The 17,091-nt window shown below is 40.0% G+C and overlaps 1 protein-coding gene and 1 long non-coding RNA gene across 2 annotated transcripts in view; one reads left to right on the forward strand and one right to left on the reverse strand.

Annotated features, from left to right (window-relative positions):
- Positions 1-17,091, reverse strand: part of KCNAB1 (potassium voltage-gated channel subfamily A regulatory beta subunit 1) — a 386,124-nt gene that overhangs the window by 295,753 nt on the left and 73,280 nt on the right. The gene's annotated exons all lie outside the window — the stretch shown is intronic.
- Positions 5,825-15,928, forward strand: LOC140713537 (uncharacterized). Its single transcript, XR_012095651.1, has 3 exons — positions 5,825-6,019; positions 14,418-14,477; positions 15,740-15,928. It is a non-coding gene; the product is annotated as an uncharacterized lncRNA (long non-coding RNA).

Genomic DNA, 17,091 nt, shown 5'->3' on the forward strand with positions numbered 1-17,091 from the left:
CCAGAGCCTGACCACTCCTCACTGTCTCCACTATACTTCCCCTGCCTGGGCCACCTCATTCTGCATCTGAATGGCAGCAGGAGCTTAATAACAGGCCTCTCTGCTTTTGCCCTTGCTGGTCCTCATCCAAACCTTAGCCCCGTATGCTAAAACACTCTACTCATGCCTTCTCATCTCACTATGAGAGAAAGCAAGAGCCCTTAGAATGGCCTCCAAGGCTCTACTCAACCTGGCCTCTATCACCCCATTTGTATTGTTTCTTACTTCCTGCCCTCTCCCTCCAGCCTCACCTACCTCATTGCTGGTCCTTCAATTCACTGGACACACTCCTGTTTCCAGAGACCTCTGTGTGGCTCATTTCCTATCTCCTTTGGGTCTTTATTTAGACAGCTCCTTCTCAGCGAGACCTTCCCAGACAGCCCTATTTATAATTGCAGCCCCTTGTTCTCCCATATCCTCCATTCTGGTTTTATTTTTCTTCTTCTTGGCGCTTACCAATATCTAATATGTTACATATTTAAATTGTTATAATGACAATGATTATTATTTTCTATACTCTCGGCCACTCACAAAAGCTCCACAGGAGCAGACACTTATCTGTTTTATTCATTCCCATGTGTGCTTCAAATGGTGTCTAAAACAATACCTGGCAGATTTCAGTGAAGAACTATTACTTTTTGAAAGAATCTGAGAGTTGGGCCTTGAGATTTCATACTTCTGCAAGGCACGGACCATCCTCTAGATGAGGTATAATAATCCACAGGTATAATAATCCAAGGTATCATAATCCACACGGCCTCTTAGCTCAAGGAAAGGAATTCAGAAAGGAAGGAAAAAAATGAAAGAAAACTTTCTCTACTATTTCTGTGTTTTTCTGAAAATTGAATAGTTTCATGTTCTGATTTTATTTTTAGAATGATGACTAAGGTATTCCAGTATTTCTGTATTACTACCAGCCCTTCATTCTTTCCAAATGGTTTATAAAACCTTAATAATACATTTTATTTTAAAAATCACAGTCACAGATTAAAATTCCTATACGCTTGGGGAAAATATTATTGTCTCACTTTGGAGTGAAAAACCACCTTTGCATTTTTGCCTTGTGGACATCCACAAAGATAGGAAGAGTAATTCTATGCCTTCAGCTGGCGTGGGCTTCTGTGCATTGATTAGTAGTAAAAGTTCTGGCCACATCCTTGCCCTCTTGGCCAAGCCTGAATTTAGCTGGGAAATTGTGTTTATTCTTATAGATCAAGAAACAAAAAACTAATTGGCCTCCTTGCACAAAAGCATCGGGACAGAAGCAAATAAAAGCCTGTCTAAAGGTCTAGCTCCCTGGACTTTGAAATCCAAAACAGAAGTACAAGTAAGTATCTGATATTTCTTTGTTGAAGGGCAAATTAACATTTGTCAGAATTCACTATAGTTTGATCTACATTTTAGCTTCATTTTTATATGTTCACCACCCATGTAAAATAAATCTACATTTCTACTTAACCAATGGGGGTAAGAGTCTGTATGAAGGGAGGGGTTAACAGGCAAATTATTAATCTAACTTCCTTTTTTCAGGTGGCTAATGCTTGCTATTACTTTCTAAGTAATACTATTTAGATAGTATTTAGATATTTAGACAGCTGAAGAAGTGTTTGATGTTGAGTAAGGGATACATGGGAAAATAACATTAGATTCAAAAACAATATAATTATTAATGTTGACGGAAAGAGTCAAACTCTGTAAAATATTAGAAGAGATTTATTCTGTGCCAAATACGAATGACCATGGCCCATGACACAGCCCTTAGCCTGAGAACATGTGCCCAAGGTGGTCGGGGTACAGCTTGGTTTTATACATTTTAGGAAGGCATGAGACATCAATCAAATATAAGAAATACATTGATTTGGTTCAGAAAGGCAGGAGAACTCAAAGTACAGGCTTCTAGGCTATAGGTAAATTTAAACATTTTCTGGTTGGCAATTGGTTGAGTTTATCTGAAGACCTGGGATTAATGGAAAGGCATGTCTGGTTAAGGTAAAGGATTGTGGAGACCAAGTTTTATTGTGCAGAGGAATCACTCAGGTAGCAGACTTCAGAGAGCCGGTTGTAAAACATTTCTTTTCAGACCTAAAAGAGTGCCTACCTCTTAGTTGATTATCTCCTGGAGCTGGGAAAGAAGGAAGGAAGGGAAGGAGGGAAGGAAGAAGGAAGGGAGGGGAGGGGATGAGAGCAGAGGGGAGGGGAGGGGAGGTAGATGATTCTCTACAGAATGTGTATTTTTCCCAGAAGAGACTTCGTAGGGCAATTTCAAGGCATGGCAAGGAAATACATTTTGGGGTAAAACATTTTTTATTTTCTTCCTTGTTATGCCAGAGTCAGATTGGAAAGTAAGTATGATATACAGAGTCAAATAAAACCCATCTGATGAGAATTTATGGTTTGTAGGGCATGATTCCCCAGACCCCTTAGATAGGAGTTTGGGCAAAATAAAGAATCAGAGCTTAGTCCTCATTAATATACAGGAAAAGGAAAGTAATCATATGTGATTACAAGTAATCCCAGCTTAACTGTGGTCAAAATGATGCAGGTCTTGAATATTGCTGTAATCAAACTGAAGATAAATCTGTAAGAGGAGGATGGGAAGGGTACACCTGTGCACCAGAGCAAGAGGAGGAAAGAAAGCTATCATATCCCAAATCATCAACACAGAAGTCACAAACAGATCCATCTAAGAGTAAAAGGCAGTTTTCTTCAGAAGAAAGAAAAGAGGGAGGCTGAAGACTGTTTCTCCCAACAGATCCTCAGGATTTGCTGACTCTCTAAAGTGGGTGCATACAATTTTAATGCTAACTGTTTGTGAAAGTAAACAAAGCTTTTCACTGATATATACATACAGAAGATACACAATCATATGTAATTCTCACAAACACATCCTGTGTCTACTACTTAGATCACAGAGGTTTTGACTTCTTAAGAAAAAGCACTCCCTGCATTCCTATTATTTATCTCATTATCCTTCTTGTTTACTTCATAGCACAAGCTGTATGTGTGTATTTATTTGGATGTTGACATCTTTGTTCTCTCTCTCCTTCTTGTATGTAAATTCCACTAGAAAAGCTCCTTGTCTTTATTAATTGTTTTATACCCAATGTCACTGTGTATTACACACAACAATCTATCTCTGAATAAATGCAGCCATATGTTGCTTAGTAACAGAGACTCATTCTAAGAAATATTAGTCAATTTGTCATTGTGTAAACATCATAGAGTGCACTTAAACAGACTAAATGGCATAGCGCACTACACACCTAGGCTATATGGTACATCTCAGGGCTCCTAGACTATAAACCAGTGCAGCATGTTACTCTACTGAATACTGTAGGCAATTGTAACACAATGGTAAGTATGTGTATCTAAACATAAAAAGGTACAGCACAAATATAATCTTATGAGAGCATGATCATATATGTAAGTCTGTCATTACCTGAAATGTCATTATGTGATACATGACTGTATTGTTAAATGAATACATAAATGGATACAAGGCCACAAATATGATAAAATGATGCAGTCATTAAAAAACTTAAAACTGGATGATAACAATTCTAGGTATTGTTTTGCCTTATGCTCTTTGGATGTCAAGCTTAGGTAATAAAGAATAAGCCTGTGAGCTTATCTTTACAAGTAGAACATTCAGCACCAGGCCTGAAACATAATGAAACCATCAATAAATATGTGTTAGATGTCTAACTAAATGTTTTCCCATACTATAACAACTATTGCAGTTTGGGACACAGGCTCTTCCTACATTGGAATGTGGTCTTCTCTTTTAAAAAAAAGTTTAAAATTATAACTACAGGGTTTTCAATATCTTGCCACCCAAACAAATACCTCTAGGCACAGCTGCTATTTACCAACACCCAACTGGAGAGGAAGCGAGGAGTTAACACAGTCAAAACTGGAAGGTCTCTGATACATTTCTGTGTTAATCCATTGTCTCTCTTCTCTGTACCCCTCTCTATACCCCTCATTTAAGACCTCTAGTGCCTACTGCTTTTCTGAGCCCATCTTCTTACCAGATTAGGAAATGACTCTACATCGTTTTACTCCTCCATTGATTATACTTCAGGATGAATAAGTGTTTTCCTCTCCATTAATGCATCCAACATAATTGTGTCCCATCTTTTATCTGTAACCACATGATATGGTTTAAATTTGGGTCCCTGCCCAAATCTCATGTCAAATTGTAATCCCCAAAGTTGGAGGAGGGGCCTGGTGGGAGGACATTGGATCAAGGGAGCAGATTTATCCTTTGCTGTTCTCATGACAATGAGTGAATTCTCACAGATCTGTGAGGTGTGTAGCACCTCTCCCCACTCTCTTCCTCCTGCTCTGGCCATGTAAGCTGTGCCTGCCTTCCCTTTACCTTTCACCATAATTGTAAGTTTCCCAAGGCCTCCCCAGCCATGCTTCCTGTACAGCCTGCAGAACCATGAGCCAATTAAACCTCTTTTCTTTACAAATTACTCAGTCTCAGGTGTTTCTTTATAGCAGTGCGAGAATGAACTAATACACCATAGAAAGAAAAATAGTCTTGTTCTTTTTAAAACAGAGTCTCAAACCTCTCCCTCAAAAAGACTGTGTTCAGGGCTGAGACCCCTCAGAGGCTCCCGTTTACACACACAGAAGAGGCAAATGGTGCCTCTGGGGTATATCTAGTGCCTTCTCCCCAAACTCCACGCTAGAACAACACCTTCTTTCTGTGTAGACCCTAGTCTCCGCTGGCGTTCAGGTATGCCATGGAACTCAGAGGCCGGTTTCCCTAGAATCTTGACAGTAGGAAATAACCAGCCTGCAAAGGGCCATGTGGGCATAGACAGAAAACTGGTCCCAGTGGGAGGAGAAATAGTGTGGTCAGAAGAGGACAGCGATCCTGAGAATCACATGGTGGCTGTCACTGAGGTTTTTCTCTGATCTATCCCCCATTGACTCCAACCTAGGTCAAGGGTAAGAAAGGCCTGGAACTCCACCTGAGCAAGCTATTTCATTTAATACTCTGTAAGCCTTTGGAGCCTTTCAGTGGAGGGCAACATGAGAAGGAGAGGTGCCCTCCCCACTTCCCACCTCCGAGCTCTAGCGCACCTGCAGCGGTCTCTAGTGGAGCATGATAGAACCCCGAAGAGGCAGGCTAACAAGGAGGAAGAAACAGCAGACGTTGTGTGAAGGCTGACCAGCCTTGCTTTTGACCACACATGAGATACAGGGACTTCCAGAAATGCTTGAGGAAACAACACAGAGCTGGGATCTGTAATAGTCAAATGGAGGCAAAACCATCAACTGCTGCTCCTGTGTTCAAAGCATATGGTGGGGCTGCGGACAAGAAGTGTGTGGCTTTTTGTGAATCACAACATCTAAGGTTTCAGCTACATCCCATCTCCTAACCAGCACTTGTTTCTTTTCTCCTCTCACCTTCACCTGAAGACTGTGCACTATCTGAGGGCAAGGACAGCGTCTGACTTCCCACCAACACAGTCACTGCCAAGGGGAGGGGCTCAATACAGATGTGTGGAATGGAATGAATGAACAGAGGAATGGAATTGAACCAATTAGGTACAAGAAATTATTGTGCAAAATTTTAAGGTGGAAGACATTTCTGATGTTTACTTTCAACGTATGCAAAAAGAAGGTAAGTTTAAAACTGGATCCTACCAGTTACCTGCTCTCTCTTCCCGTCCCTCTAGGATTCCGCTGCTAAATGTGCAGATAATTCCCATATTCGTTGCTGACTCAGTGTCTCTTTCAGACCTTGTATTGATGACATGGCAGAAAGGGCTGGAGGAGGAAAAGCCATGTCTAAGCAGAACAGCTCTGTACAAGGAGGTCCCTCCTTAAGCACAGTTAGCCTAAACAGCTCTGAACCGGGATGGTGTCCTAAAAGGGCATTTCTGGGATTTGGGGTGAGAACTTACCACTGTGCCTGCTAGTGGGAGCCTTGAGCCTGTTACATGAAGAGGAGAATCATTTGGTGAGTGACTGGGGTTTATATTTAAGCATCCCTGTTTATTAACTGCATGAGCAGGAACAAATTTCCTAACTCTGAGTCTCATTTGCCTTCTTTCCTGAAATATAATAATGTCGACTTTACCTACATCACCTATTGTTGAATCAAACAAAAGAATCATATACTAATTTGCCTATAAAAATAGTACACACACACTGGATTCAGACTATCCTGAGAAAAGACAATTCTCACTGAAATTGGAGAGAGATCTTTTTTAGTTGCTTGGAATTGTCCCACTTTGTTGCAACATTGATTGTGATTCCAAACACTTTTCTTTCTAAGTCGAATTTTCAGGGCCAATTAAACACCTTTGAGAACAATGTCCTTTGTCTTCGCTTTTTAAATTAGTTTCATTCTTGCAAATGGCCAGTCATTCTAGTACTAAATCAAAACGAGTTCATGTTGTAAAAGAATAAAAAAGAACTTTTTCCTTGCATTAGTTACTGATCAGCGGAATAATGGCCTACATTTGTTCACACAAAGACCTAATGGATAACTTTTTTAAAACAACATTGTGACCAAGAAGTACTTAGATTTAGAAACCATTAAATATTATAGAATAGAATAACCCAAAAGCACTTAATCATCCTGTAGCTTTGTAAAAAATCTATAGTTGGAATTCACTCTTCATATGCTTTTATTTCTATGCAATCCCTATAAGCTCCGGGCTCCGTGTTTTTTGCTTTTAGTAAATGTTTATCCCTTATGTCTGTGTCATAGTCCACCATGGTTTGATTTGCCCCAAAGTCAAAATCCTCTCTTGATCATTGTGCACAGAATTAATCAAGACCGACAGGACTATTAATGGTGCTTATCACTTACACAAGAGAGAGGAGGAGGGCTGGGTTTGGCTGCGGGGTGTTTTCTGAAACTGGAATAAAAGGATCACCGCCAAAACATGGAAAGTTGTTCACAAGCTTTGCAGATGAGCTTTTCTCTTCTTTTTTCTTTTTTTTGATTTCAATGGGTTTTTAGGGAACAGGTGGTGTTTGGTTACATGAATAAGTTCTTTAGTGGTGATTTCTGAGATTTTTGTCTGTTAACTCTGCTGATATTTCTTTTGCTGTGCAGGAGCTTTTTAGTTTAATTAAGTCCCATCTATTTCTCTTTGTTTTTGGTGCATTTGCTTTTGGGTTCTTGGTCACGAAGTCTTGCCTAAGCCAATGTCTAGAGGGGGTTTTTGATGTTATCTTCTAGAATCTTTATGGTTTCAGATCTTAGATTTAAGTCTTTGATCCATCTTGAGTTGATTTTTGTATAAGGTGAGAGATGGGGATCTAGTTTCATTCTTCTAACGTGTGGCTAGCCAATTATCCCAGCACCATTTGTTGAATAGGGTATCCTTTCCCCACTTTGTGTTTTTATTTGCTTTGTCAAAGATCAATTGACCGTATTTGGCTTTATTTCTGGGTTCTCTATTCTGTTCCACTGGTCTACGTGACAATTTTTATACCAGTATCATGCTCTTTTGGTGACTGTGGCCTTACAGTATAGTTTGAAGTCAGGTAATGTGATGCCCCTAGATTTGTTCCTTTTGCTTAGTCTTGCTGTGGCTCTGTGGGCTCTTTTTCGGTTCCACATGAATTTTTGGATTTTTTTTCTAGTTCTATGAGAAATGATGTGGTGTTTTGATGGGAATTGCATTGAATTTGTAGATTGTTTTTGGCAGTAGGGTCATTTTCGTAATACTGAATCTATGAGCATGGGATGTGTTTCCATTTGTATGTCATCCATGTTTTCTTTCAGCAGTGTTTTGTAATTTTCCTTGTAGAGGTCTTTCATGTCCTTGGTTAGGTATATTCCTATGTATTTTATTATTATTATTATTATTATTTGCAGCTATTGTGAAAGGAGTTGAATTCTTGATTTGATTCTCAGCTTGGTCGCTGTTGGTATATAGCAGAGCTACTGATTTGTGTGCATTAATTTTGTATCCTGAAACTTTGCTGAATACATTTCCCAGTTCTAGGAGCTTTCTGGATGAGACTTTAGGTTTTTCCAGGTATACAATCATATCAGCAGCAAACAGTGACAGTTTGACCTCCTCTTTACCAATTTGGATGCCCTTTATTTCTTTCTCTTGTCTGATTGCTCTGGCTAGGACTACCAGTACTAGGTGTTGAGTAGAAGTGGTGAAAGTGGGCATCCTTGTCTAGTTCCAGTTCTCAGGGTGAATGCTTTCAAATCTTCCCTGTTCAGTATCATATTGGTTGTGGGTTTGTCATAGATGGCTTTTATTATCTTAACATATGTGGCTTCCATGCCGATTTTGCTGAGGATTTTAATCATAAAGGGATGTTGGATTTTTGTCAAATGCTTTTTTTGCATCTATTGAGATGATCATGTGATTTTTGTTTTTAATTTTGTTTGTGTGGTGTGTCACATTTGTTGACTTGTATATGTTAAACCATCCCTGCATCCCTGGTTTGAAACCCACTTGATCATGGTAAATTATCTTTTCGATATGTTGTTGAACTTGGTTCACTAGCATTTTCTTTGAGGATTTTTGCACCTAAGTTTATCAGGAATATTGGTCTGCAGTTTTCTTTTTTTGTTATATCCTTCCCTGGTTTTGGTATTAGGGTGATTCTGGCTTCATAGAATGATTTAGGGAGGATTTCCTCTTTCTCTATCTTTTGGAATAGTGTCAATAGGATTGGTACTAATTTTTCTTTGAATGTCTGATAGAATTCAGCTGTGATTCGGTCTGGTCCTGAACTTTTTTTTGTTGACAATTGTTAAATTACCATTTCAATCTCACTGCTTGTTATTGTTATATTCACAGATTCCATATCTTCCTCATTTAATCTAGGAGGGTTGTTTCTCCAGGAATTTTTCCGTCTCCTCTAGGTTTTCTAATTTATGCATGTAAATGTGTTCATAGCAGCCTTGAATAATCTTTTGTATTTATGTGGTATGAGCTGTAATATCCCCCATTTCATTTCCATTGGAGCTTATTTGGATCTTCTTTCTTCTTGGTTAATCTCTCCAATGGTCTATCAATTTTATTTATCTTTTCAAAGAATCAGCTTTCTGTTTAAGTTACCTTTTGTATTTGTGTTGTTGTTGTTTGTTTCAATTTCATTTAGTTCTGCTCTGATCATCGTTATTTCTTTTCTTTTCTTTTCTTTTCTGCTGGGTTTGGGTTTGAACTGTCCTTGTTTCTCCAGTTCTGTGAGGTAAGAACTTAGATTGTCTAATTGTGCTCTTTTAGACTTTTTGATGTAGGTATCTAATGCTATGAACTTTCCTCTTAGCACTGCTTTTGCTGTATGCCAGAGGTTTTGACAGGTTTTGTCACTATTATCATTCAGTTCAAAGAATTTTTTTTTTTTTTTTTGAGACAGAGTCTCGCTCTGCCCCCGGGGCTGGAGTGCAGGGGGCGATCTCGGCTCACTGCAAGCTCCGCCTCCCGGGATCATGCCGTTCTCCTGCCTCAGCCTCCTGAGTAGTTGGGACTACAGGCGCCCACCACCGCACCCGGCTAATTTTTTTGTATTTTTAGTAGAGACGGGGTTTCACAGTGTTAGCCAGGATGGTCTCGATCTCCTGACCTTGTGATCCACCTGCCTCGGCCTCCCAAAGTGCTGGGATTACAGGCGTGAGCCACTGCGCCCGGCCCAAAGAATTTTTAAATTCCCATCTTGATTTCATTGTTGACCCAACAATCATTCAGGATCAGGTTATTTAATTTCCATATTTTTGCATGGTTTTGAGGGTTCCCTTTGGAGTTGATTTCCAATTTTATTCCACTGTAGTCTGAGAGAGTACTTGATGAAATTTCAATTTTCTTAAATTTGCTGAGACTTGTTTTGTGACCTATAATATTATCTATCTTGGAGAATGTTCCATGTGCTGATGAATAGAATGTATATTCTGCAGTTGTTGGGTAGAACGTTCTGTAAATACATCTGTTAAGTCAATTTGTTGTAGGGCATAATTTAAGTCCATTGTTTGTCTGTTGACTTTCTGTCTTGATGACCTGTCTAGTGCTGTCAGTAGAGTGTTAGAGTCCCCCACTATTATAGTGTTGCTATCTAGCTCATTTCTTAGGTATAGTAATAATTGTTTTATAAATTTGGGAGCTCCAGTGTTAGATGCATATATATTTAGAACTGTGATATTTTCTTGCTGGACTAGTTCTTTTATCATTATACAGTACTCTTCTTTGTCTTTTTTAACTGATGTTGCTTTAAAGTTTGCTTTGTCTGATAGAAGAATAGCTATTCCTGCTCACTTTTAGTGTCCATTTGCAGGGAATATCTTCTCCCTACCCTCCTCCCTTCACCTTAAGTTTATATGAGTCCTTATGTGTTAGGTGAGTCTACAGGAGATAGCAGAAATTTGGTTGGTGAATTCTTATCCATTCTGCCATTCTGTATCTTTTAAGTGGAGCAGTTTAGGCCATTTACATTCAATGTTGATATTGAAATGTGAGGTACTATTCTATTCATCATGCTTTTTGTTGCCTGAATACCTTGTTTTGTTTTGTTTTTTCATTGTGTTGTTGTTATATAGGTCCTGTGAGAATTATGCTTTAAGGAGATGCTATTCTGATATATTTTGAGGATTTGTTTCAAGATTTAGTGCTTCTTCTAGCAGTTCTTACAGTGCTGGCTTGGTAATGGCAAATTCTCTCAGTATTTGTTTGCCTGGAAAAGACTGTATCTTTCCTTCATTTATGAAGCTTAGTTTTGCTGGACACAAATCTCTTTTTTCTTTTTTTTTGAGCTGGAGTTTTGCTTTTGTCACCCAGGCTGGAGTGCAATATCGCAATCTCGGCTCACTGCAACCTCTGCCTCCCAGATTCAAACAATTCTTCCACCTCAGCCTCCCAAGTAGCTGGGATTACAGGCACCCACCACCATGTCCGGCTAATTTTTGTATTTTTAGTGGAGACGGGGTTTTACCATATTGACCAGGTCTCAAACTCCTAACCTCAGGTGATCCACCCGCCTCGGCCTCCCAAAGTGCTGGGATTACAGGCATGAGCCTCTACCAGGCCCAGCCACAAAATTCTTGACCGATAATTATTTTGATGAAGAAGGCTAAAGATAGCACCCCAATCCCTTCTATGGTTTCTGCTGACAAATCTGCTGTTAATCTGATAGGTTTTCTTTTATAGGTTACCTGATGCTTTTCCTTCACAGCTCTTAAGATTCTTTCCTTCAATATTGTGTCATTAATTTAGATTCAATGCCATCCCCATCAAGCTACCACTGACTTTCTTCACAGAATTGGAAAAAAAACTACTTTAAAGTTCATATGGAAACAAAAAAGAGCCCACACTGCCAAGACAATCCTAAGCAAAAAAAAACAAAGCTAGAGGCATCATGCTACCTGACTTCAAACTATACTACAAGGCTACAGTAACCAAAACATCATGGTACTGGTACCAAAACAGAGAATATAGACCAATGGAACAGAACAGAGCCCTCAGAAATAACACCACACATGTGCAACTATCTGATCTTAGACAAAACTAACAAAAACAAGAAATGGGGAAAGGATTCCCTATTTATTAAATGGTGCTGGGAAAACTGGCTATCCATTTGTGGAAAGCTGAAACTGGATCCCTTCCTTACACCTTATACAAAAATTAATTCCAGATGGATTGAAGACTTAAATGTAAGACCTAACACCATAAAAACCCTAGAAGAAAACCTAGGCAATACTATTGAGGACATAGGCATGGGCAAAGACTTTATGACTAAAACATCAAAAGCAATGGCAACAAAAGCCAAAATAGACAAATGGGATCTAATTAAACTAAAGAGCTTCTGCACAGCAAAAGAAACTATCATCAGAGTGAACAGGCAACCTACAGAATGGGAGAAACTCTTTGCAATCTACCCATCTGACAAAGAGCTAATATCCAGAATCTATAAAGAACTTAAACAAATTTAAAAGAAAAAATCAAACAACCCCATCAAAAAGTGGGCAAAGGATATGAACAGACCCTTCTCAAAAGAAGACATTTATGCAGCCAACAGATACATGAAAAAATGCTCATCATCACTGGTCATCAGAGAAATGCAAATCAAAACCACAATGAGATACCATCTCACACCAGTTAGAATGGCAATCATTAAAAAGTCAGGAAACAACAGATGCTGGAGAGGATGTGGAGAAATAGGGATGCTTTTACACTGGTGGTGGGAATATATATTAGTTCAACCATTGTGGAAGACAGTGTGGCAATTCCTCAAGGAAACTAGAAATACCATTTGACCTAATAATCCCATTACTGAGTATATACTCAAATGATTATAAATCATGCTACTATAAGGACATATGCATGCATATATTTATTACAGCACTATTCACAATAGCAAAGACTTGGAATGAACCCAAATATCCATCAATGATTGACTGGATAAAGAAATTGTGGCACATATACACCATGGAATACTATGCAGCCACGAAAAAGGATGAGTTCATGTCCTCTGCAGGGACATGGATGAAGCTGGAAACCATCATTCTAAGCAAACTATCACAAGGATAGAAAACCAAACACCACATATTCTCATTCATAGGTGGGAGGTGAACAATGAGAACACATGGACACAAGGCGGGGAACATCACACACTGGGGTCTGTCAGGGGGTTAGGGGCTGGGGGAGGGATAGTATTAGGAGAAATAACTAATGTAAATGACAAATTGATGGGTGCAGCAAACCACCATGACACAGGTATACCTATGCAACAAACCTGCATGTTGTTCACATGTATCCTAGAACTTAAACTATAATAATAATAACAATAAAAAGATTATTTCCTTCGTTTTTGACTTTAGATAACCTGAGGACTATGTGCCCAGGTGATTACATTTTTGTGATGAATTTCCTACATGTTTTTTGAGCTTCTTGGATTTGCACGTCTAGATCTCTAGCAAGGCTGGGAAGTTTTCCTCAATTATTCCCTCAAATATGTTTTCCAAACTTTTAGATTCCTCTTTCTCGGGAACACCAATTATTCTTAGTTTTGGACATTTAACATAGTCCTAAATTTCTTAGAGGTTTTGCTCATTTTTTAAATTCTTTTTTCTTTGTCTTTGATGGATTGGGTTAATTCAAAAACCTTGTCTTCAAGCTCTGAAGTTCTTTCTTCTGCTTATTTGATTCTATGCTGAGAATTTCCAGTGCATTTGCATTTCTCTAAATGTGTCCTTGATTTCCAGAAATTGTGACTCTTTTTTTATTTATGTACTCTATTTCACTGAAGAAGTTTCCTTTCATACCCTGTATCATGTTTTTGATTTTTTTTAAGCTGGACTTCACCTTTGTCTGGTGCCTCCTTGGTTAGCCTAATAATTGACCTTCTGAATCCTTTTTCTGGCAATTAAGAGATTTTTTTCTTGGTTTGGATCCATTGCTGGTGAGCTGGTATGATCTTTTCGGTGTGTAAAGATCCTTGTTTTGTCATATTACCAGAATTGTTTTTCTGATTCCTTCTCATTTGGGTAGAGTGTCGGAGGGAAGACCTGGGATTCAAGGGCTGTTGTTCAGGTTCTTTTGTCCCACAGAGTGCTCCCTTGATGTGGTGTTCTCCCCCTTCCCCTAGGAATGGGGCTTCCTGAGAGTCAAACTGCAGTGATTTATTTTATTTTTTGCTGTTCTGGGTCTAGCCACCCTGCAGAGCTACGGGACTCCAGGCTGGTACTGGGGAGTGTCTACAAAGAGTCCTGTGATGTGATCCATCTTCAGGTCTTGCAGCCATGGATACCAGCACCTGCTTCAGTGGAGGTAGCAGGGGAGGGAAGTGGACTCTGTAAGCATCCTTGGTTATGTTTTTGTTTAGTGTGCTGGTTTTCTGTTTGTTGGCCTCCAGACAGGAGGTAACGCTTTTAAGAGCGCATCAGCCGCAGTCCTATAGGGAGGATGCAAACTTACCCTAGGGACACCTGGTTAAGTATTCAGGTTTCTCAGGTGGTGGGCAGGGCTATAGAGCTACCAAGAGATTATAACCTTTGTCTTCAGCTACCAGGGCAGGTAGAGGAGGACCACCAGTTAGGGGCTGGAATAGGCATGTCTGAGCTCAGCCTTGCCTTTGGCAGGGCTTGCTGTGGCTGCTGTGGGGGAAGGCAGTGTGGTTGCCAGTCCAGTGGAGTTATATTCGCAGGGGGATTATGGCTGCCTCTGCTGAGTCATACAGGTCATCAGGGAAGTGGGGAAAAGCCGGCAGTCATTGGCCTCACCCCACTGTCACACAGCCCACAGTCCTAAAGGCCGGTCTACCACTCTCACTGTGCCCCCACAACAGCACTGAGTCTGGCAACCGGTGACCAGGGCTGAGAACTTGCCCCAGACCACGAGCCTCCCTGTCCAGAAAGCACGTCAATTCACAGTTTTCCCGCATCTCAGGGATCCTGCAGCAGTGATTCTGTTCCTTCAAAGGGTCTGTGGATTGTCTCAGCTTTTCTGGTATGTTCCTGTGGTAGTTCCTGGAGCAAGTTTATGATGTGAGTCTCCACATACCACTCAGTCCATCGGAGTGGGAGTTATAAGCTAGTCCTTCCTCCTATTTGCCATCTTAATCTCTAGACTGGAGATTTTCAATGCCTGATACTGGCGTTACCTGTTCCAAGTAACTGGAGGTACACAACTCCCTGTTGTAAATGGGACATTATAACCAGATTGTTTCCAGAGACACAATAACAGGTATTTGCCATCCCCTGGAGGGAGGCACAGGCATGTTAAATAACGAGCATTCTTTCTATATCAATAATAAATACCAAAGCAGCTCTGAGATTTGTACATTTTTAAAATGACAAGAAGAAAATAAGCTCTATAGTCTCTACACCCCTGGAACTCAAGTAAGAAAAGAGTTCCTGATTTTCTTTGTTCATACTAAACCATAGGGGAAATGCAATGATTTCAAAAGAACAAAAATCTCTGACAGTGAATGAGCTCATCAGGACAGGCTCTTTTTACTCAGGTCCTCAAAAAGTCTTTTTTTTTTTTTTTTGAGACGGAGTCTCACTCTGTTGCCTAGGCTGGAGTGCAGTGGCGCCATCTCGACTCACTGCAAGCTCTGCCTCCCGGGTTCAGGCCATTCTCCTGCCTCAGCCTCCCGTGTTGCTGGAACTACAGGCACCTGCCACCACTCCCGGCCAATTTGTGGGGTTTTTTTGTATTTTTTTTTTAGTAGAGAGGGGGTTTCACCTTGTTAGCCAGGATGGTCTCGATCTCCTGACCTTGTGATCCACCTGCCTCAGCCTCCCAAAGTGCTGGGATTACAGGTGTGAGCCACCGTGCCCGGCCAAGAAAGTTATTTCTAAAACTAGGGAAATAAATTGTGTTCGTATATCACTCTAGTTTCCTGACTGCATGTCTCAAAACATAATGTTACATGAAACTTTAAATCATACTAACTTTGTTGTTGCTGTTGTTGCTGTTGTTAACATATTTGGAAAAGAGAGGCCAAAGTAATAATAATCATGTCACCCAAATTAATAGCACAACATCTGGGTTGCAACTTTTACAGCTTCATCAGAACTGGAACCAGATGCACATTATCTTTGCTGACTCTGAACAATATTATTATACTTTCCTTGAATATAGCAATGGAGTCTGTTGGACGTGCAGGAATCTGCAGCATCATTACCTTGGGTGTAAAATGCTGTTTTCATGCCTTTGGCAAACATCAGTCACCTGGCCTTGACACTCTAATTTCATCTCTACAGCTTGCCTTGCCATTGTCAACAAATGGTAGTGATTACACTCACAAGGTTCCACTCTGGTTGAAAACAAAATAAGCCTCTGAAAGAATAAGCATGTGCTCCTCCAGGTTCATCATGTAAAATCTAAAATCACTTTATACTGGGGATGCTGATGGAAAGAATTCAGGTGCTGGACAAACAGATGTGGGCTTAAACTCTGCTCCACCACCCTCATGCTGGGCAACTGGCAGCAGTTTTCTCAATTTCTTTGAGAGTCAATTTCCACATCTGTCAAGCAGGGCTAAAACTACCTAATTTGTCCAAAAGTGGGGAATTTAAAGGAGAAAGTGAGTTAAAAACCCAGTGTCTGGCATTAAGTAGGGACTACTGAATGTTACTCTTGCCCCCATCCCACCCTATTTTCCCCCGGAGTCTACTCTGCCCCATTCATGCACAGAGTTAGTACTAGACAATCTTTCTTAACAACAGTTTTGTCAAATGTTATTCATTCTAGTTTGGGCGGAAAATCGAAGGACCAGATAAACAAGTTATCTAGCTTATTTCCAACCATCTCTTCAGTGCCTAGAACTGTTCACAAAACATTTAGGCACTCAGAAAACATTTGAAGAATGATGGAATGTAACTGCAAGCCCAGGTTCTGGGCATAAGTCATGGAGAGTTATAGGTTTTGTTTGACTCCCACCTCTCCCATTAATATCTGAATACATTCTGCAAGTTACCTAACTTCCATAGCTTCTCTTTTCTCATCTCAAAAAAAATGAGCTAACAGTCCCTACTTCTCAGAATTGTTATCAAGATGAAATGAAATAATGTAGAAAACATACTTAGCCTGTCATGAAGTAAGCACTCAGAAATGAGAACAATTACAATTTAGTTTCTCTTATAATAATTATGATTATCTGTTAAACAATTAACTCAGGTAATAGGTTTACAGAAAGAGTAATGCTAGAGGTGGATAGAGGAATAGACTTTTCCAAAGAAGACTGTACACCTGAAAGACCAGAGTGTGAAGATCCTGCTTGTGGTGGGCGACAGCCTGATGTGTTTGGTGCAAACACGTCAATCCCACTATCCCCTGGTGACAAGAATGAATGTTTCAACCTTTATTTATCACACTCACTGGGAAGACATGACTAGATCGGAACTTTTGAGAAATTAGAGTTTTGGCTTCAATTGAGCTGTGAAAATTTGTTAAATCATTTCATTCTGTTGCCATTGAAGAATATGATAGGGTAGTTTTCCTGATCCCCTTCAGCCTGTAGATGGAATCATTTAGCTGGGTACCCTGCCTTGAGATCACTGCAGTCAGGTAACTACCTGCTCTCAGCTGACCAAATCTCTCCATCTTCCAAAAA

This window comes from Chlorocebus sabaeus, chromosome 15 (assembly GCF_047675955.1).
Source record: "Chlorocebus sabaeus isolate Y175 chromosome 15, mChlSab1.0.hap1, whole genome shotgun sequence".
NCBI lineage: Eukaryota > Metazoa > Chordata > Mammalia > Primates > Cercopithecidae > Chlorocebus > Chlorocebus sabaeus.